Here is a 23551-nt window from a genome sequence, read left to right as displayed (position 1 = left end):
GACGTACAATCTTGATACTTTCACCCAACGTGAGTGCAGCTGAGCACATCTCCCATATGCACCGTTGGTTACGCCATCATCTTCGTCATCTTGCGTTTCCCGTGTCACCATCAGCTCTAGACCTGGACGAGTACAGTCGGGAGGAGTCATCGGAGGTGGTGGCCCATAGTTATGATCCTAAAATAAAAAGACCAAGCAGTTGATTTTTGTAGACTGCATTCACAGTGAAGGACGAGGAAGTTGTACTCAACCTTCAAAGTAGTCAAACCGGACCAATGAAACCACAGTGAACCACAGGATGACGAAGAAATTACTGTTGTGAACATCAACAGCAGAGCTGGGGGACTATGACATGATATCTTAGGCGGTGTTCATCGAGATTCCATCCTTTCTACGACAGTTGGCTATGTTTTGTGTATTCTAATGCCAGAAAAGTGTTTGGTTTATCAACCTTGTCATGAACTGGCATCAAGACCTGCGACTCTCAGAATTTGCACTGCACACACTGTAAAGGTGACTAAAAAATGTCTCATTAACCCACTGATTTCTGGGAGTGAGGCTTAACAGATTTACTCTGTCAAACGTCAGACGATTTCACTCATCAACTGGGTGGCATCCTAGGGTGTCTTTTGCTTTATTGGCTTTTGTTTTATTTTCGTAATCAAAAAGTATTTATCGAGAAAATGAATGAAATGAAATGACCTCATTGTGTGAACTGACAGTTATCTCAAAGTAATGACATTTGAAATAACATAAAAATATAAACAGATTGAAAATTAGCACTGTGGGCCATAGACCATAATGTCTTGAGGGTTCAACAAGCCAATAACAAAACAACAGAGCTGACATCAGGAAGTAAATGTACAATTAAAGAGAAATGAAAGCACAAAGCCAAAAGTGAGTATGGCGGCAGGAAAAAAAAAATCAAAAAAGGCAACAATCTTGAGAGATAGGGACAAGAATTAGTAGTAGAGAGGCTGCGTTTGGAAGTATCTGGAAGCCCAAACCATACTGGAGTAGGGTCCTGCAAGATATCATCAGTATGATGATGGCAAACTCTCCATTGAAGGGACCAAAGTGGCTTGAGAGAAAACATTTTTCACCTTCATCAGAACATAAGGGCTTGTATTGTGATTTGGCTGGCAAGAAAGGGCCACCTTCTCACTCAATGAAGCACATTCCTGCTTTAAAGGTGATCCACTGGATCCAGTGCTCTAAATTGAGAAATTTTCCATATTGTCCCTGTTTCAAAAGGCAGGTACTAAACACATAAATTGGTTGCCCTGTTGGAGCTGGAGTGACCCGTAGTTCAAAGTGTGTGCCTGTGTTTTTCTGTGCAAGTCTGGGTTTAAGTATTAGCATTTTAAAAATGAAGTCTTTGATATTTTCCATCGCCAGCTACATGTGAACAACAGAAAACCATAGAGTGAGTCGAATGCTGCCTATACATGTAGAATACATTTTCTATTTTTGGCTGGGTTGTCCATTGTTTTTTCTTTGGGCAACCAACATCTCCATTTTACAAAAAAACTAGTTGCCCAGTAAACTTTCTAGTTGTCTGGGATGACTGCACCCCTAATAATTTCGAGCACTGTGGATCCATGTTGTACATGAATATCACAAATTATGAATTTGCGTAATGGCTTTTAATGCATTGCTCTGCAGCAGTCTGCCTGGAACTTCTGATTCAAGAAGATTGCCTAACTGCTTCTTTGAACTTAACCATCAATGTCTGTTTATCTTACATCAAAGAATCAAAGACAAGGCTGCTGCCTAAGAAAATTTTAAAGGGGCCCTCAGAGCTAAAAGCTGAGAACTTAAGAGCCCAACATATGAAGTGAAAGGTGTTGCTGTGAAAAATTAAGGCGCCCAGAGCTTTTCTTTGGGAGCCCCAGGCTACCGGGCTTCTGTTAGGCAACAGCCTTGTAAAGATGTCTATCTTCAGTTCTTATGCTCTTATTGTGAAATCTAAAATCTCCTTGAGGCAAAGACCTTCTGAAACCTATTCTTTTTGGCTTTTCTGTCAGTTAACTTAGAGTTCTCTTTCAACGCATCCCACCATCATCTTTGAAACAGAAACTGCCCTCAAGGCATTATGGTCTATGGCAGTTCTAGGCCACAGTTTCAAGTTGTTTTTATTTTCATGTCATTTCAAATGAGAATATTTTGAGAATGCAGTCATTCTTTCTGCCGCCATCTTTGAAATAGAAGCCGCCTCCACGGCATCATGGTATACAGCAGTTCCAGGCCACTGTGCAATAATTTTCATGACATTTCAAATAAGACTGTTTCGAGACCAAATGTATGGTCAATTTACACAATGAGTTTCATTTGATTTGATTTTATTTTCGTGATAAATAAATCAAAATTTAATAACACGAATAAAATTTTACAAATAAACTATAAGTAAAAGAAAAAGTAAGAAAGATACAGAAATTCCTTATGGCAGCTCTAGGTCACCATAGACCCACACGTGACAATGAGTCAGGCAATCAAACCCAGGCAGCATTAATTCAATTGGATGCTGAGTCATTTTATGTTCGTAATGTTCAATGTTAAGAATAAGCAATTTGACTTACCAAAAGCAAGGGGGCATGACGGATGGACGCAATACTGGGCATTTTGGGTGCTGTGCTAGACTCTGCCGGTTGAGGACTATGGAAAGAGAACATATTGCTTGTAACAATGACAATATTGTTCATGGTATTAACAACAACTTCAATAAAATACCTCTTGAGAGAGGAAACACAAGAGATGAAATTGTATACTGTAAATATATCAGCCCATAATAGTGTCTTGTTCAAGTATTCAATCTTTCATACAGATAATTCAACTATCGACCTTTCATATAGCCCTAATTCTCCAAATGTATTCACAAGAGCTTTTCACAGCACAAATACACCACTGAAACTGCAGTTACGTAACAGTTAATAACTTAAAACAACTTAGCTTAAGAGTGTCCATAGCAGCATTTTTGTGCCCTTCGTCGTGTCATCAAAACACTGAGGCATCAACCATTTTACATGTAAATCCCATGACAAACACAAACAGCTACTTTAAATTCTACTGGGTCATGAGAGGTAAATTTCAGGGACAAATCCATTGCGATTACAACTGAAGGCAAATCCTCACAAAAGTAAATGTAGCTAAACGACACATAAGTTATCACAGCATTGACTGTTTCAAAGAGTACTTTATTATGGCAGACAATTCAAGAAATCTTTGTTTAAATTATTGATAGTTTAAGCATTTGAAACTTTGAGCACTACACACAAAATTTAAACCACTCTTTGCTACAGATTTTGCGACCATGTCTCAAAAGTTCAAAAGGTGTACATTTCTGTTCACACAATTACACACAATAAAGCAGATAAGCATCATCAAACCAATAATTATTGATCCAATGAATGGATAATTTTATCCACCTTCTTACAACTTGGCCCACAAGTTTACAAAAACACAGAAGAAAATATCACATTTATGAGGGCAGGTCATTTTCAGCCTTAAATCTACAAATGCAACTGTCAGTTTCTCCAGTCAAACACAACCAATAATTATTCTCTCTTTAGAGACACACTTTCCAGCTGACATTCACAGAACTGACAGACATTCACTGTCGAAAAATTACACTGCACAGCGAACTCTGACATGGTTCCCTGATATGGGCAACCAATTAAAAACACAGTCAGAATGAACTGTTGAACTGCGAATTGGCAAGAAATCAAACAAAGAAAGGACACTCTCGAAGGTTCTCAGCATCCTGCTAAGCTCACATACTGTAGCTTCAAAGCAATACTACGAGCAAAGGGCAGAACATATTGAATTGCATTCCTTACTCTAAACTGCCTGTATTTCATTCCCCAAAAGTAATAACAACACACATGTACATAAACAACAGCACAAAAAAAAATTAAATCGCCAATACAATTTGCAATGTTAAAATCCTTTAGGTGTATTAGAAACCTGTAATTAGCACTAAATAGAGATTACAAAACAAGCAAAACATCTGCCGCACAAAACAGTTCGCCTCAAATAATGGCCCAAATTAAAGTATTATAAATCTTTGTATGGTAAACAAATATCATGTTTTTTTCAAAAAGGTCATTGGATGACTCTCTCTTTCTAAAGATAAAATTTCTTAATGCATGACAGAAATTTCATCTTCCTTTCACTTTTCCCCAGACACATGAACTTTAGACTGTACAATCATAGAAAATTGTACAAACTGACTTATGAAATGAAAGTTAATGAGATCATTGCAGTAAAATAAGCATGTTAAAAAAGCCCGAAAAAAAAAAAAATCATACTTCACTATCGATTTACTGAACATAATTTTACTGAGCGAGTGACTATCCCAGTTAAGCAAAGTCAAACATTGCAATGGACAACAAAAATGGCAGCTTAATCTGTTCTATATGTACTCTGAGAAAACTAAGTCAGAAGCTGATGTTCAAATTAATGAAATTTTAAGCTCTCTCAGCGCTTCACTGTTTTGTGTCATAGGAACATTTAAAGGTCTTAAGTTATTATTTTGGATCTACAGTACAGTGTAAACAAAGGAGGCTATTCTTTGAGTAATCACAGAGGCCATTTGATAACTTGTTTTTTTACAACACAAAAAGCCATAGCCCCTGGTTTCCAAGGAACAAACAATGAAAATGAATGATATTAACAGATGACACATCCTAAGGGTAGAGTTACATAATTACAATGGTGACTTTTCACCCGTGGAAAAACTCTAAAGGAAATACTATGAAAAATGACCAGCTGTTTAACCAGGTGGTACGAATAAAATCAAAACTGACACTGCTCAAATAACAGCAAAAGAGCAACTTCATCCCTCATTTAGTACAATACAATTTAAACAGTATCACTCAAGGATAAGCAAACCATCACACACACTTGCAATGCATTGAAAACAAGAGTCTTGAAACTCATTTGTCAAAACAGACCAAGGTATTTGACAACCAGTTTTTTTTCCAAATTATGTGTTTCCCCTTTGTCAAGAACCAAAAAACGGACAAAGACAAACTTCCAATTAAGGAATGGGACAAAAGCAAACAAATGTGTTTAATCCTTCATATGCCAGTGGGCATACTTGAGCGCAAGCAGAATGTCACCAAGTTCGCGGTAGTAAAGACAGTAACTTCCACACAGATGCAAATGCTAAAAAATTGCATGCTAGAGGGTATTCCTTCCTGGTTTACAAAGGATTTAACACACTCAGTAAGAAAAAAACAAAATATCAAACTTCAGACAACATTTGATGAAGCAATGCAACTGGAGAGTACATTTGGCTTCATGATGCAGGGAGTTGCACCAATAAAGGTCCAACATTTCGCAAGACGACTCTTCGCGTCTTTCTGCAAACAGTTCATGCAACCTGTCTGGCAATCATTTTGGAAGTTAAATAGGGGGTAATTACACTATTTTCAAACAATTTGCTGCACAATGCAACAGCCACACAAGTTTCACAAAGAACAGTGACCAAGGCCCAATTTTTCAAAGTCCGATGCCAGAGTTAATGTTGCTAAAAAGTTAATTACTTTTTTCACCTGACCAAAAAGGTTTCAACAAGACTTTTAGTTTTCAATTTTGACTTTGACTTTTGCTTTTCTTCAGCTTAAAATTACAATGTTTAGGCTTTTCTGACCCGCAAAATTCAACACCTATGCTGGTCTTTATTTAAAGATTAATGTTAAATAGCTTTTGAACAACTTGACCAAGTTTGCTGTGTTAACCCAGTTGCTGCAATAAATTATTCTAGAGGATTTACTTCCAGTTCCACATAACCTAGAGGGGCCTGGTTGTTCAAAAGCCGATTAACTTGATCTAGGATTAGCGTAAACTTTTCTTTCAAGTTTTAACTTTTTGGTGAAAGTTTCTTTTGCTTATTATGGTTTTTCAAGATTGACTTCTTCTAATGTAAAGTTTTGCTGAATATCAACGTTGAACAGCAATCGGGAGTAGAGAAATAAACTCCTTGGTTAATTTTTAATCTGGGATTAGCGTTAATCGGCTTTTGAACAAACAGGGCCCAGGTTTTTCCCTGGTTCTGGTCAATTCTGAAAAATGCAACTGGTGACACATTTCCTTTTAGAATCCTGCCTCATTTCGTCGTGAAATTACCATTTAAAAATCCCTCTGGTGCCACACCCAGTTCTTTCAGTTCTCTTAATGATTTTTCATCAGCTCCAGGCACTCCATCATTTTGGGAGGACACCATTCAAGCAGGAACATCCAAGTTTCAAAGCATCTGTCCTTATTTACTTCACTCCGAGAGATCAGATACCTTTTTCCCCAAAATTGAAGTAAATAACGACAGATTCTTTCAACTCTAAGTTTAAAATTCATTTTAACAATGACAGCCACAACAGTTTATTACTCTATGCAGACCAGCTAACAACTTCAAATTCTATCAAAAACCCTGGAACTCAACACTGCTAAAACAACAACAACGAAAATACATGTTATGGGCCATTCTGGAATTGCGCAGGGAACTGCCCAGGGTGAGTTTCAAATTTGGACCAATCAATAAATTGACACCATCACATGAAAGATAACTTTGTGATTGACCATCTGTCCAAGTTTGATGCTCTTGGGTCGAACAGAGACCAAGTTACGGACCTTAACCAATTGACTCCCGGGGGTTCCCCATTGACGGGTAAAATCACCTGGCGTTAGACAGAGTAAAATACTAAGTCTGGCCGGTTCAGGTGGGTTTGGATGCATCCCTGAAAACCATATGAATGAACTCTTCAAAAAAATTATCAGATTTGGGACAACTGGAAAATCCTGTCATGAATGGATCTACTATTTTGAAATAGGTGAGATGAAAATCATTTTGTTTGCCTATTTTAAATTTATGAATACCACACAAGTCGTAAAAAAAATTTAAGACTTTATAATGGTTGTGGGGGACGCAGCCTCATAATTAGAGACGTTTGTATGGATTTTTAACTAGGTTTTAAGTCCATAACTTGGTCTCTGTTTGACCTAAAAGCATCAAACTTTCAAACTTGGACAGATAGCCAATCTAAATGTTATCTTTCATGCGATGGTGTCAATTTATTGATTGGTTCAAATTTGAAACTCGCCTCAGTGGAATTCACTGCATAGGCCACAAAATACTCACTCGGATCCAGCCGTCATGGACTTGGTGATGTCTAAAGGTGCTGTTTCGATCAAAGGGTTGACATTCATTACTTATTAGCTGCATGATTCAGAAAAGGAAGGAAGCTTACAAGTAACCGCCACTAAGTAAGAAGCCATGTTCCACAACCACTCTTGACAATCGATGCAAACCTTAAAAAAAAAACAAAGTATGTTTTGCAAGTTTCAACTGACGTATTAAACTCACGCGTGAGAACTTTAAAGAGGCTACCATATTTACTGTTGTATGAGTCGAAGTTTTATGACCTCAAAATAAGCTCCAAAAATTATCGCCCTCGACTTATACTTGGGTTAAAAATTTAGAGCCAAGTTCTAGCCAAATAATTTGTTCAGAATTAGCGCAACTATCGTCTTGGGTATAACAAACGCAGTACAACATGTTGGCTTTTGATTTGGCGAAAAGGGATTTAAGATGTAAACAATTCCAGTTGAAATGAAAAAGAATTTGTCAAACCCTAAATGTTGAAAGTATTCACTAACACAATTTTGAAATAGAGAGTGGAAATTCTCGGTTATCAAATGCGGAAAGTTTAAAAGTTTAGACATCACTGTTCCTTCAAATAAAACACTAACGTTAAACTGCTTAGTAACCTGGCATGGTGTTTGCGTGCATGCTAAGTCACTCATGTTCAAAGAAGGAAAATGCTAGATTGGTTTTTTTAATCCATTGACTCCCAGGGGTTCCCCATTGACGAGTACAATCGTCTGGCGTTAGACAGAGTAAAATACTAGATTGGATTTTTAACCCATTGACTCCCAGGGGTTCCCCATTGACAAGTAAAATCGTCTGGCGTTAGACAGAGTAAAATATCAAGTCTTGCCAGTTTAGGCCGGTTTGGATGTCAAAGGGTTAATATGGACATACAGTACATGTAGTTTTTCAGTGAGTTATTAAGAAAGGGAAAACCGGAGAACCCGGAGAAAAACTTCTCGTAACTGGGTAGATAACCTACGAACTCAACCCAGTGAGGCCACATTAGTGGGAAGCGAGTGCTCTAACCCCTGTGCCATTCCTGCTCCCTAACAAGCAGGGGTGTAAATAAAGCTGGGAGGTACATAAACAGATCCATGTTATTATCATTAGTAACAGTACAAAAACCTACCATAGTAAATTATGCCCCTATTTTTACTAAGTTATAAAACTACAGCTGTATAACAAATGCTTCAAAATACGACCTGAACACATTCAAACCACAAGCAGAGAGTTTCTGCTAGCTGTGCATTCTTCCAAATGATATTTATAGGATTCTGATTGGAACACGGCAATCTGTTCTCAGCCAATCAGGATCAGAGTGGCTGATTCATTAGTACCCAGTTTACTCAGTAAAAAAAAAAAGTAAGTCCCAAAAGTCTGACAGGTGTTAAATTCAAAACACTGCTTGCAAAACACAAGGGATGTAGCACCCTAATTTGGTGTTGGTGTATCCCTTGAAAACATACATGTACGTGTATATCACAACTTAAGGGGAAATTTTTAGAGTGGATGAATGTAATAAATAAAGAGGGTAGTGTTGAGAGAAACATGTATCAGCACCGCAAATTTCCCTTTCGTAAACGGTCGTTGCCATTTGTCAGAAGGGTCGTTGCCATTTGAAACGGTCGATGCCATTTATAACGGTCGACTACACACTTCACTTCAAAGACTCAGAAGAGGTTTTGGTCCAAGTAACAGTTCTTCTGGTTTCAAATGATTAACTGAAAGAGGCGTGCTGGGAGGAGACCACCACAAACAAAAAAAAATTGAGAAAATGGAAATTATAACTTATCAAACTAAGTAGTGAGGGAATAGCCAACAATATACAAAATTCTTCTTGCAAAACTTCATTACTTTCACATCTTATAAGCAGATTATCCAAAAGCTTAGCTTTTGCGTGAAAATGGCATTCACCCGAAGCCAGTTCCGACAAAAGGTAACTCTAAAGTTCAGGGCATAGATACATGGCTGTGATATCCGGTGAAAGGTTTTCCAAGGTTTATGCAAAGAAAAGGTAAGCGGAAAGAAACCAAACCAAAATTTAAGCCAGAATTCAAGTCTTCTTTGCGAGAGAGTTCCAGAGGAGCCAGAGTTTCTTAATGATCTCCAGCTTTCAACTACCCTTAATATTACTAACCAAAACTCTTGGAGATGCACTAATACAGGAACGATACGACACCATTATTTGGTAATTTAAGAAATGAAGCACTTTGCAAAATATAATAATTATAATAAAATTAATGAGTAAATTGGAAGGGAGACATTTCATTGTGACAAGCATTGTAATTTGATGATCATGAATGTCATGACACCAAGGTATGAAATAACACAAAATTTAATGTTTCATGTCTACTCTTTTAAATCCACTCTCCTACGAATCGTAAGTCGGAACTCTCTAGAGAAGGATCTCACTTCAAACAATAAGTTCGCCTCATCGTAACTCCCTCTTGCCTAGTGAAATCAAACACGTTGTGAAAGAGACACAGGATAACAAAAAGACATGTACATCTCATCTGTTAAACAGTCCATTTATTCAAAGAAAGATGGTCTTTTATCACCTATTTAAGATAAGATTGGGCAAAATTATTACAAGATTTTTTTGTACAGTAGTAGAACTTTACACAAGGAAATTATTGAATCAAATTTAAGGAGATGTTCATTGCCATCGCAACTTCACTTTTCTTTAGTTAGTTTCATCACATAGTGGAACAAATTTCCAGCAATGAAAATCAACAAAAACTTTTGCAGATCCAACTGCAAAACTGAGAACTAGATAAAAGCAGAAAGAACAAATTATTGTCAAAATGTTTGGTTGCTTTCTGTTGAGTTGCCTTTTAATATATACATATTTTTTCAAACTATTAAGAAGATTACCTACTGCTCAAAGACATTTGAAAAAAATAACCAAAATAAGAAAAGATGGCTTGCTTACTGACATTTGATTGATATTAAGGCATTGGTCTTAAAACCTTTTTTTTCTGCCACGCAGTTTGTGGCCTTTAGGCTCACATCATAAGTCATTATTTTGGTGAACAAACTTCACTGTCCTCCTGCAATTCTGAGAACTCTGGGGACACTTGTTCAAACGTTGGATAGCGCTATCCACCAGATAAACACTACACTATCAAAACCAATAGAGTTATCCAGTGAATTGTGATTTATCCAGCAGATAGTGCTATCCATCCTCTGAACAACTGGGGCCTAAACACTAAACTCGTCAATCGAAATGATCAAATAAGAATTCAATGACAGATTGATTGCAGGATATGTTCGAAAAAGGAATCACTTAACAAAGCTGGAAAATCCCAAAGGTCCAACAAGGACAAAAGCAAGCTTGTGAGAGCTTATTTCCTGTGGTAGGACCATTAATTAAACCACCCATATGGGGTGGATAAAAAAAAGCAATTTTATTTGCACGAAAATCCTCCTCCCTAAATCTGTTGATTTTTGTTATTGTTGTTTATCAAGGGAGCTAAAAGATCTAAATTGAAAGAATAAAACAGGAAAGCGAGGCTACTAATGCAGAAGCCATTGTTAAGTGTCCCACAGCAATGTCGGCTTCAGAAATACAGGAGAAATAACAAAACAGTGATTCTGAACCCCTAAAGAGCAAGGACTTAAAAAACATCTGGTGTGATATGTATTGAACTATTATATTGATGTACATACTACAAGTACTGTAAGCCAGAATAACATTTGCACTTGAATTGCCTGGTGTTATTAGGACAATATTCCACTCTAAATGCTAACATATCTTATCAAATGATTATAACTAAAAATAAATCATTATAAGTAATGACATGTCTTCTCCGAAATGGCGAGAGAACAATAGTAACTTCCAAAATACAAAAAAGCAGAAGTTCTCAACAAATGAAAATAGCAGGCTGCTTCAACACAAATAAGGGTCTTGGAATAATAATCCCCGTCCTATTTTGCTGCAAGTTTAATATTGACACTAAAACAATACAGAACTTGTGTGGTGAGAACTGGATTGCAGTTACATGTCAAAAATGAGATTGTTACTGATAAGCCATTGGGAGGATGAAATTACACAGATATCCACATGGTTGACATGTAAAGACATAACCATGTTGGAAGACTGATCTATGAAACTGAAGCAATTAACATACTGTAATGTTCAAAGCATTCATTCTGTGTGCTTTCAAAAAACAAAACTGGATGGTATGATCTGATATGGGAGCAATGATTTTACTGAAGGGGGAGAGTAAAGTGAATATCACTTCATGAATATAACATAAGGAAACTGAGCCACTGTGCTTCATAATGAAACCATTGGAAATTGGGATGCTACAGGAGACAACATCAACTAATGAATAGTTGTGCAAACTTACGAGAACATTACAGAAGCACAGACAATACAACCTATGAAAAATTTACACACAGAGGATGACGGGTTTATCGTGGAGTTTCAGCAGGCAAATAGAACTACTGAAAGAGTTATTTGCATTTGGATCAACAAAAAAATGCTGTCAAACAAAATGATAAAATTTTTTTTGCTATTCAAATGTTCATCACACGTAAAGTAAACAGTGTTGGCCTGTACTTAGGGAGTCGAAGAGGGCATTGCTAAGAGGCGGTAGTCCGTAACATTGTCAAATAGCACCTACATGTAGCTTGGATAATATTTTTTGCGAAATAACATGAAGGCTATGAAGAAACATACAATAATTATTAACATTTAAAGTTTGATCCAAGCCAGATGGACGAAAATTATGCTGTCAGAAACCATGAATTGCTTATTGTTTTAAATTGATGTCAATGTCACCGCGTTTTCAGGGCAAAATTTAAGAAAATTATGATACTTGTTTTAAATGACACAAAGCCACCTTTCAGAATGAATAAATCTTGTCGGAAATCTCAAGAAGCTATGACAAATGTCATTTAAAGCAAGTCACAGTGAGGAATCGATTGCCCCAAATCTCATGGCAAAAGATAAGTCTTGATCTATGATAAATAAGGAAAATAACATCGCTGGATATGTAATGAACTCTGCTCAAAGCGAGACAAGACCGGAAGAGCTATTTTCGCCCGGTCTTTTCAGATTAAAGTGAATCTTTGAGAAACGAAAGAATCGTTTTTTGCTTTCTCAAACACGCTGTTACGCAAAAAGCGAACAACACGTCATGAAAAATACATGCAAATTGTGACAAATTCAAGCGGAACGAACAATATTCCGTGCAAAACGAAATGCCCTCTTAACGCGTTCTTCGAAATCGATGATGCTCTTACAGTTCTGAAAACCATCTTAATGTAACAAGGACTGCTCAGATCGCAGGAAATATACAAAGTGGCGAAGGAAAACGCTTTGAATAAGCGAACAGATATGCATAAAAGATAACTTGCTTTCGACAAGGCAGATGGTAATTGTTCAAGGCCGACACGTTTGCGTTTTGCTTCGCGGTCCAATTCTCACAATTTCAATATGCGAGCACTGTTTTACAGCGTTTCAGAGAATTAACAAGGATGTTTCAGGGCAAAAAACGCCAGGAAACGTTCAATATAGATGCAAAGAGTAACAAGTAAATACCGCGAATCGAAAGAAGTAATGGTTCGAAGGAGATGAATTCGCAAACGATAAATATTTGAACACCAAGGATGAATGCAACGAGACACACCTTTCCAATAATAGTATTGCAAAATGAATAAACTAAATGCTCCGGACGAAGCAACAAATAACATGTCATAAACTATTGCTTTGTAAGGTGATTTGACGGCATTGGCTAACGCTTCACACTTTGATCTGAAGTTGGTTGCAAACTCACTAAAAGACTACGTGTAAAACTCAACGCAAAACGTATACAACACCAAATGCTGGCTCAACAACCTCGAAAGTGTTTTCGCTTACAAAAATAAATTGTTTATCCCTGAAAAGTTCTACAGCCTATTTCCAGCCGCTTTGATCGTCGAATGCTATCAACAAAGCCCAACAAGAAGTGGTGTTCGCCAGTAATTCTTGGCCTATAGAAAACACACGCTCAAACAAAATGGCGGACGGGAGCACATGTTAATAACGCAATCGACAATGTAAGTTTAAAAAAAGATATAACACGCAATGAAACTCTCACAACTGTAAAATTTGTTGGAAAGAATGAAAATCTGTTCGGTTCGGTGAGCTAAAAAGATAGTTTAGGTGCTACAATTACAAAGTGAAAATGATTGGAGAAATTTCGGTTCAACCCTATCTCTACGATTTAACCATTTCGTTCGTAATTAATAAGCCACACAACACCATAACAAATGATCCTGTGAAATTGGTTCAAACTGATGTTTCGGAACAAAACGAAATTGATTTTCTTGACGAAAACGCTGTTGTTTCCCTCAGGGAAGAGCAGTTTGATACGATGTAGTGTCAAATTACGAACTACTGAGATACAATTTTCAGAGACTGTACTTCCCCATCTCACAGGGGGCAAATACGAGAAAGCATTTTTGATCGTATATTTTCAATAAAACCGCCCATAAAGCACCAACCGATCCGGTATTCATATCTCTTTCCTTAAATTAGTTCAGCATTCAAAAGGAACCAGAAAAGAGGCGTAGGTGTCAAAGCCAACGTTCGCTGCTGAAAGCAGCCATATTGGTAGTTATAAATGATATCTCGATTTACTTTAGCATGAAGTAGCCCAAAACGTTCGGGTAAATGGTACTTTCCCAAGCTTAAATCGAAGATTTAAACTGGAATCAAAGCAAGGGAGGAATATTTACTATCTATATACAACCACTCCAGTGTTAGGCTGGCTGAAGACAAAACCGTAGTTACAATAATTAGACATACAAACATCACCCTTCTAAGACAGAAAGCACGCTCATTTTTTCAATCAAAAAGCGCCTCTTAGTTTTCCTTTATTGATTTACCTCATCTCAGGGAAAAGGCAATGTTGAAGAAGTGAAAAAAACATGGTGTATTCTGCTTACCTAACAACGGCCGTTGAGAGTTGGTGGACCAAGACAACGGTCATCTAACTCGTGCAGTATTCCTTCGTAAAACAAGTTCAAATTTCCACCACAAAAAAAATCAGCGAAGCTCGAACCAAGTCACTGACGATACCACACACTTGTAACAGAACGTATGCTCTAGCCAAAACTCCACAAAAGCAACCGCCTGACCAAGTAATTTTACGAAAAATACTACCTAATCAACGCCATTTGCAGTTTTTCACTGACTGCTTACGAGGGGCAGACGATTTAGCGGAGGTATTGCGCATGAGCAGTCACCTGTTGTCACGTGATGTTATTACTGACGTAGAACAGGAAACAACAAAATGTGGTATGAGGGTCAAAAGGTGGTTCGATTCTTTACGTTGAAAAACACCGGGCTACATAACGAAATATAACCCCAAACAAATATCATCCATGCTTTTTTAATGAAATATAAACGTTTTTCTTCGCAAATCGTTTGCTTATGTGGACTTTCGACAGGTAGATCTTCTTCGCGAACTTCAATGATGTGGAAAATGCAAGACTGCGACATTGTTATTATCACATGAATGGAAGGTTTTAATTGAAAATGAATGTAAAGAAGTGGTTTACTCAAAACAAAGGTTTCCAATATTCACGTATGCAAATTTGGAATACGGGCAAACACCACCATGCGCAATTTATGCGAGAATCTACCGAAACATTGTTGTCTTCGCTTTAAAGTAAATCACTTAGCACATCCAGAGCAAACTGGTCTGAACAAAGCGACTTTGCCGACTTTAAAGCAATCATCGCTTTGTTTCAGAGATGTCGCGCATTAAAAATTGACAGAATGTTTTTTAAAATGTCGCGTTATTTTCGAGGTTATGGTTGTCGACGGAGCGTCCAAAAGTTTTCTTGAGGAGCCCTTTCACTAACAAGGATACGTACAAGAAAAGTACACATTGTTTTATGTGGATAACATGGCCATGAACAAGCGGCGAAGTATGGTCGCTGGATAATATCTCACCAAAGATGAAGCTCGCTCACTCATCAATGGAGTTTTCTCATTCATCGGAAAGTTTTCGCTGTTCCATGGCCTTTGGATTTAATTCGTGGCCAACGGATAAACTCACTGCTCTTGAAAAGGCTACACTTCTCCGCAGGATCTTTCGAGGGGTTCAATGTTTCTTATGAACGCAAGGTAGCAGCGTCCAATATTTTTTTGGGAGCCATACATACTATTGGTGATGCAAGATATTGTTCCTCGGATGAATTATCCGCAGCTGCTTGTAGGGATAATTGTCAACTACGGACATTTCATTTCTGTAAATCATTTTAAGTAAGACCTTTCAAAAAATGAGCGAAATATGAATTTCACAATGTTGCGTTCATAGTGTTATAATCGAACGGTTGTCGTTCGACGTCTTCTCAAAAAATCAACATCCAAACTTGCCATGTAAACGGCAGAATAGATTTTCATTCATTTCTCAAACGTGTAGGACAAATATTTTTATCCTGCACATATTAAAACAGTCTACAAGCAATTAGAGAGCCTACAGCCCAATTCTCCACTTGGAGAACGGATAAATGATGATGATGATGACAAGCAATTCATAGATCCACGCCGCAGCGCCGAAGCGTTCATTTGTTCTATGGACCACACCTGTAGTATCTCAGTTTCATTTCTTTCTTCAAACCAGGAAGGGTCCTTAAAATTTTTGTATTCTTCATTTTTATAAAAGGGTATTTTTAACAGGGAAGATATCGATCATTCTTGAGTCCATTTCACTTCGGAAATTTAAATCGAGCGAAGCAGTATAAAAGCATTGAGTTGGCTTTCGATCCGGGATTAATTACAACTGGTTTGCGAGAGAAAGAGCACTATGTTTCGTTGATACCACGACGGAGATTGGCAAATTTTCTGCAAACCGAAATCTTTTCTCTTGCAAGGTCATTCGAATTTTGACGGACCAAGGCAAAGAAAGTACCGCGAGACCGAACCACAAATCCTTGTTTGTTCGTCCGTCAGCAGTCACGAGCAGTTACTCAGGAAGCCACTATGTTTGCGCTTTGGTTGTTTTAAAAATATGGTAGGAGTGTATTTTTGTTTCTAAAGGAAATTTGTAAAGGGGATTTTCGAGGAAATGCTGTTTTTTAGAATTGCTTCAGTGTTTTTATATTCTCCTCTTTCCTGTTGGTTTTATATGATCAAAATTTCTTTTGTGAAACATGAGGTTTTACGTACGTGTCCGAAAAGATTCTTTGTTGCGCATCAACGCCTCACTGTAACTACGTTTTGTGGCTATGTGTATTTGCTTTTAAACCTCTTATTTCCTCGTCTTGGCTATCCTTCTGTTTTCATACGTCCGTAGTCTACATTTTAGACTTTAACACAAAACCTGTCACGAATGGTTTTATTAAGTAAATTAGCCGGAAAACACAAAAACGAAAAGAAATATATATATTCCCCAATAACTTAAGTGCAACTAAAGTATAGGTTGATGGCTAATTTAATTGTATTATAATTTATCAGTTTATTTGAAACACGTTAAGTTTAAAATACATAAATCCCAATAAGTTTTGTGAGCTATATTTAACCATGACTCCACATTTTTGTTCATTCTTTGACGTCACTCATTCGATGTCCCTATTTCGCCCGGCGCATTTCAAGTGGAACTGAACAGCAAGAGTATGAAAGAAGAGCTAAAGAGTTTATAATGACATATGTTCGCTTTAACCCAGCCTTTTCTTGTTTAATTAGAATTTGCTTGGGGAAGGTTTTTTGAATGCGCCATCCATACTTTCGGCGGTTTGCAACACCCCCGTACGTCGTAAAATCATGTTGGGTGAACAAAAGGTGTTATGAATGATCCAGGATCTAATGTTTTCGTCCATCAACATAATGGCGTTAGCGTACCGTGAAAAGCCATTGAATGAATATTTATTTGCCTGTTGATGCTAAAATGGCATAAATATGCAGACCTGGTGGAAAATCGATTAAAGTCGAAAATGACTTAAAATAGATATGACAAACCTCTCAAAAATGCTTTAATCACTTGTGCGGCGGCTTAATTGCGAGAATTGTCTACATGAAGAAGACTGGCGAATCGTTTATTTTGGCCGTTTAACGGAAAATTTCTCCTTTTCAACTGTTTTTGTTCAAAGTTTCTCCCTGGAAAAAACGCACTTATCTTATGTTTGTAACATTTGAGTTCTTCAGAATAGAGAGCGAAAGACTGATGAACGCATGCGCATGGATGAATAGATAAATAACTTTATTTAACGAGGGTAAAACACGTAACAGTAAAAACTGATAAACTAGTGGCCCTCATTATACTATACATAAAATATATTAAATAAAATGATTAATAACCAAAAAGTATAACAAAGATGACTTCTCACTAGAAACCAAAATGAAAGCGACAAATTCATCGTAACGTGGGCCAACATCTATTGTCCCGAGGAAAGCATAACGACCTAAGGCAAGTCGAAGGAACAGCTGTTCAAACGATGTAACTAGGCGACAAGAACAATAACGTCTGAATAAACACGAAGTCAGTCACGCGGTCAGTCTCTTCCCCGTTGCACAAAAACTGACTTCGTCATTCGCTGACTGACCAGAATGCTGCGCAGTTAACATACCAACCGTAAAAATATACAATCGATACTGTTCCGTGCAAAGGTGACACAATATCCATATAAAACTAACGAAGTGCCAGGGGCACTCGCGACCTTATCACAATCTGTGCCACCAGCGAGTTAAATTCGAAAAAACAATGCTATTTTACCCCAAAGGAAATCCAGTAAATTTTTTCACGATCTTCGATGATTCAGTTGACAGGTGGATCGGTTTTCAAATGAACCCAAATGACAAGTACTTTCCGGTTGAATCTTCTGCCTTTTCAAATATATAATCCACTCACTCATATGATACCAATATTATTTCCTTTCCTGTCCCCAGGGGGTCAGGTCAACTCTGTTGACGGAGGGACGAAATATTTTGTGAGACGAACGCGATCACTGGTGCGTGACTGCTTGCGACGTAATACAATAACTTTGTTCTGATTGGACGGCATAATGAATTCGCGGGATTTCGAAGGTCTAAAAATAAAAAGATACGGGCAAAGGTTGTCTCCAGGGGTTTATATGGGAGATTGGGCTCCTGGGGACGACGAATAAGGGACGGACCATTAGAAAAGTGATGGGGGGGGGGGGGTGGGGAAAAAACCAAAAAAAAATTCACGCAAGGGAAAATGCCAAGAAAAAAAATTCGCGCAAAGAAGAAGGTAAAGAAAAAAAAATTCATGCAGAAGGAAGGTCCAATTCTTGGATTTTACATGACGTCACGGCCGCCATGTTGGTGTCCCCAAACAATGAAATGGCGGCCATGTTGGTGTTCCGATCCAATCCTCCGGGAATTGACAGCTATTATTATGCTAACGTCTTCTTTTGTCTTCGTTGAGAAACATGGCTGTTGATCACGTGAGGGAAACCTAAGAATTGTGACTTTTATTTAATAATTATATAATATTTGCCAGTGTCTGCTAAAAATAATTCTTATTCAAAATATTCTTGGGGCCTTACCCCAGGCCCTGCTATATTATTATTAATAAAGGCATCTAGTGTACTGAGGTGTTTTCCTCACACTGAATGAAATGACAAATTAAAGGTGACATAAATTATTTCACACTACAATAGCATGTTAAAATGGGGTTGACAGACCTGCACGACTAAAGCTGTGTGCCCATTGTGTTGATAAAAGCCTTTATAGTTTTGCTTAAAACAAGCATGTCTTTAAGCGATTTCCCTTTTCTATAAGGGATCAAGGGAGGTTCCTGGTATATCTCTCTTAGTAGCGGCTGGTTTTGTATTAAATGCCATTTTTCCGTTAGCATATTTTTCAAACATGGCAGTGATGGATGAAATTGTGTCACAAAGGGTAGAATTTTCTTGTGCGTTTTCTGTTTTTTGTGTAAGAGGGTTCTTTCTTTCTGCGAATTTAACTTCGGAGAGGATTTTTTCCACCAGGTTATTGGGATAACCTCTCGATGTCAGGCGTATTCTAAAGTTTTTAATGTTCTCCTCAAACATTACTTTAGAAGAGTTTGTACTCAGGAGCCTAAGAGCTTCTTCTTTAACGAAGACTTTTTTAACGCCTGCTGGGTGGCAACTGTTGGAGTTTGTGTACTGAAGTGTTTCAGTAGGTTTGTAATGTGTGCGCACGTCGAGAATACAGGGGCACCCAACGACCAATTTGTTGTAAAATGTATTATTATACCCCAGTTAATGAAAATAAATGTTATTAAGGCATTTTCAGGTGTTTTTCAGTGTTGCTGGGAAAACATTACCTGTTCCTTTTTCCCAGCAAGACACACAAGAAATTTCCCAGCCAGCTAGATAAGATTGGTTGGTTTCCCAGCCAGCTGATCAAATTTATTTCCCAGCCAGGAATTCTGCGCGCTTTCAAATCCCTCGATCCAAAACGACCGAACAAAAGCGACAAAACCGGGACAAAACAGGTTTTTTCCGCAAGCGCAATCACTCTGACCAGCCGTCGTATGTTTGTGACTAGGGAACAGGTTCTTTTTTTTTTTTTTTTTTTTTTTTTTTAAGTCGTCCTCAGTTTTCAGAGTTTCTACAGCCAGTTCGGATTGAAATGCTAGAAAAAGTCAGTAATTCCCAGGCAAAACCTCTATCAATAACAAAATTTCCCAGCCAGCTCATCGAAACTTTATGGTAGGGTGGTACGAATTTGCTTGCTCAATGAAATGCTCTATTTCTTCTTTGTTTGTATCCCACAAGCAAAATACCTCGTAAATGAACCTTTTCCACGGTAGTGGTTTGTTAACGCTATAAAAATTTTCGTATGCGTTGCACACTATAGTGATTCCTTCCTCCTGTGGGATATTCGTGTACATGCTAGTGACATCCATTGAGACTAGAAAAGCGTTTTTTGGCACCCTAGTGCACTCAATAAACCTTATGAAATGTGTCGTATCTTAAAATATGATTCCTGTATTTGTGCTATTGGCTGAAGTACTTTGTCTACGCCGCTGGGGAATGATAATAGGCGTTCTGTTAGGCCATCACACCCAGATATGATAGGTCTTCCGACTGTCCGTGGAGGTGATTATCGGCTGATAATCCGAGATAGCGAGCCAATGAGAGCGCGCAATTTTGTATAATCACCTGTGTATTTATACTAATTAACAATTATTCGCCAAAGGCGAAGTGATTATCGGTGAATATTCACCGAGACGACGCGCTCTCATTGGCTCGCTATCTCGGGATTATCAGCCGATAATCACCTCGACGGACAAAATGGCTACCAGTAGTCGTTTTTTGCCACTGTAAGTGAAGATGATTTCGCGTTGAAATGTTCCTTTTTTCTCTTTTTTGAAGTAATCACCAGTGTATTTATATTAAAACAATTATTCGCCCGTCCATGAATTCCGTCCATGAGCATACATCAGACAGTCCAGGCGACCGTTTAATATTTCTCGAAAGTCCCAAAAACTTTTTGGGCACGAGAAGCCATTTGTGAACCTAACAATCGCTTGTTCAGGAAAGCCGAAGATGTTTTCAAGGTAACAAATTAAAAGCAAACTACTTGTGAAGTTTGACCACTTAAATTCTCTCCGTTCTTGAGATACAAAGGGAATTGTGACACCCGAAAATGGCCCGTAAAGCCCGGTTTCGGGATTTTCGAGAAACGGACCCCAGGCCATAGATGTTTCTGTCTATATGATGACGTCATGAAAAATGACGTCTTGGCGCTTTCCCGTGGAACTTAGAGTGATCTCATTCCTCAGCCCTTCATTGTTTCGTGCCTTTGGATAGTCAGTATTTGTTAGTGTTGCAAAAAAAACCTCTTAAAGGCCAGGCAGTGTGTGCACTTTATTCAATACGCAGATTTTTTGCAAACTTGAAGAAATTAAACACAGTGAGCATCGCGATAACTGGTTTAGGCCTAAGGTTAGCTTTAATGAATGTTCAGGATTCTTTCCGTATTGGTAAAACAATGACCTGTGACTTGCGGCCTATGACCAGTGTTTTGTACCTTCCAATCAAAGGGTTAGGGTTAGCCCTAACCCCAACCCAACATGTTCTCGCCCATGAATTGGCAATTATCCTGAATTGTTAATTTGCTTTGAATCCACTATTATCCTGAATTTTGGACACTGTGTCCCAGGACTTATGGTAGCAAAATAAGGAAATAAAAAAATCATATTGGTGGATTGGATTTCAACCCGGAGTTTCTACTGAAACCGCTTCTTTCCACTTTACCACTGAAGAGCAAGACACCGCCTTTTTCAAAAAAAACATTGCTAAGTGCCATATTTGGAAACCCCTCGCTCTTGTTGTTCCAAATATGGTACTTAGCAAATCGAATATTCAGAAGCTTGTTTCCCAGCACACAAGGGGCCGTTACACTTTTCAACCCTTATGGGTTTCTGCTACCATAGAACTGTATCGCTGCTGAAGAGTAATTAGGCCTAAGCTAGAATAATAATTTAGGCCTAAGCTTTGATTTTGATTTTAAAATGTTTAGCTTTGTCGTGAAGTTTGAAAACCGACGTTTTGTAGTGTTTAACGTTGTTTGTTGTTGAGTGTTACTACAGAATTATCAAATCGTGTTTAAAATATTGTCACCGAGCAGCTAGCGGTGTGTTGGTCGAGTGGTTATAGGTGACGGGATGATCAACATTCCAAGGTTCCCGAGTCCTATGTCCATACACTTGGGTTGTCTTTTCAAACATGTATGACCATTTCCCATAATGCATATCAAGCTTTCAGTCTTCTAAATAGGCCATTTCCGAATTGCTGTTTGTCTCGGTTTCGAAATGAGTCTTGGTGCTCGCAACTCATTTCCATTTGAATGGTTGTGCACCATTGTGCAACATCGCTGTTCAGCAAAATCGAACAGATGTTGAAGGAAATGTTGAAGCCGTTTGCCAGAATGCCAGGGCCTTAACTTGCGCAATGCTACATAATCTCACTTTTAGCATTTGAAAACAACGAGACCATCCGTTCGTTTACTTCTTGCAGCGTTTCCTCCCCTCCCCCCCTAGCGCCCCCTCCCCTCCCCCCTTCCCGGAAAAACGTAGGTTCTTAATAAACTAAGCCAGGAGCACAACAAGGGCAATCTCTATCTCCACTAATTCCTTGACTCCGCCCTTTTGCGTGGTTAAATTTGTTTGTAGGAACAGGTTTTTCTCGCTAAAAGTATCATATTTCCCTTGACGCTGAGATAGCTCTGTTTTGATTGACTTTTACAAAAGCAGGTGTACTGAATCTCCCAAGGGAGGCGTTCTATAAACAAATCTACTCGGGAAAGAGTTGACTCCGAAGCTAAAGCCGTGTTCACATTAGGACTCGATTGTAATCGAATTAAATATGAAATGGGTTCACATCAACTACTTACAGTCCCTGATTAGAGCGGTTTTCAATTGAGTGTCGAAAGTAATTAGCGAATTACTTTGCTTTTGTGTTAGACCTACTTCACTCAGTGATTGGTTCAATGTTCTCGCGCACTTTTTCAACCAATCAGAAGTGAAACCAAAACCAATCGTGGCTTGTGCGTGCACATTTTCTTTGCTTTGTGTCAGCTAAGTGTAATTACTTCGAGTTTTCATTGGTTTTCTGGATTGTCTCCGTCCTTTTTGATTGGCCAAAGTAATTACTTTGGTTTTGGTTTTACGACACTCATTTGAAAACCGCTCTATAACTGGATTATAATTACTTCAAACAACTTCAAGGGGGTTGTTTGAAGTAATTACAGTGCTTAATTGAACAGAATGGCGAACACATGGTGGCATGAGCAGACGAAACTTCTAATCGCTTTAATTTATGGAGCGAAGATTTAAATTTGTCATCTTCTCTTCTCAGAAGCTATCCTTGGTTCTCTCCTCGCCTCAAGCATGGTGATGATGATCGTGGCAGCCACGCGATACGGCACCATTTCGTCTCACACTGCGATGTTACCCTATTGTATTGGAATTTTCGCAGATGTGAACAGAACCATAATTGAGTAAAATTGAATGGAGTATGATAGCCTGAGTTATACTTTCGCTGATCATAATAGACCATTTTCGAATTCTCACGGTTGGACTGGATCTAGCATGAAATAGAAGCTAATGCGGGCAAATCTTTTCAAATGCAAATTAATTTGCCCGCATTAGCCTCCATTTCATGCTAGATCCAGTCCAACCGTTAGAATACGAAACTGGCCTATTAACGTTGAGTGTGAACACGGCTTACAGGTAAGTCCCCTTGATGAGCGGCTGCGTTCGTATAAATCTATTCACTACTTCCTATTCCCATAATGCAATACGTTTTTTTTTCGGGGGGGGGGGGAGTTCTTTGCATAAAAAAACAATGCAAGTTATTTACTCTTGCGACTGTATCATGCTTCAGTGAACTGGATATCCATTGTTTTAAATCAAAGAACCCCCAAAATGAACTGTATCATGGAATTTGTGA

General features: G+C 38.2%; 1 long non-coding RNA gene across 1 annotated transcript; it reads right to left on the bottom strand.

The window, feature by feature from the left end:
• Nucleotides 1-114: 114 nt before the first annotated feature.
• On the bottom strand, nucleotides 115-17977 carry LOC138057047 (uncharacterized). The gene is made up of 4 exons (XR_011133590.1): nucleotides 14084-17977; nucleotides 7136-7305; nucleotides 2580-2655; nucleotides 115-177 (listed from the first exon to the last, which is right to left on the bottom strand). It is a non-coding gene; the product is annotated as an uncharacterized lncRNA (long non-coding RNA).
• Between the last annotated feature and the right edge of the window lie 5574 nt (nucleotides 17978-23551).

This window comes from Montipora capricornis, chromosome 7 (assembly GCF_036669925.1).
Source record: "Montipora capricornis isolate CH-2021 chromosome 7, ASM3666992v2, whole genome shotgun sequence".
NCBI lineage: Eukaryota > Metazoa > Cnidaria > Anthozoa > Scleractinia > Acroporidae > Montipora > Montipora capricornis.
The sequence above is the reverse complement of the archived record's forward strand: the minus strand, read 5'-3'. Positions and strand labels throughout refer to the sequence as shown.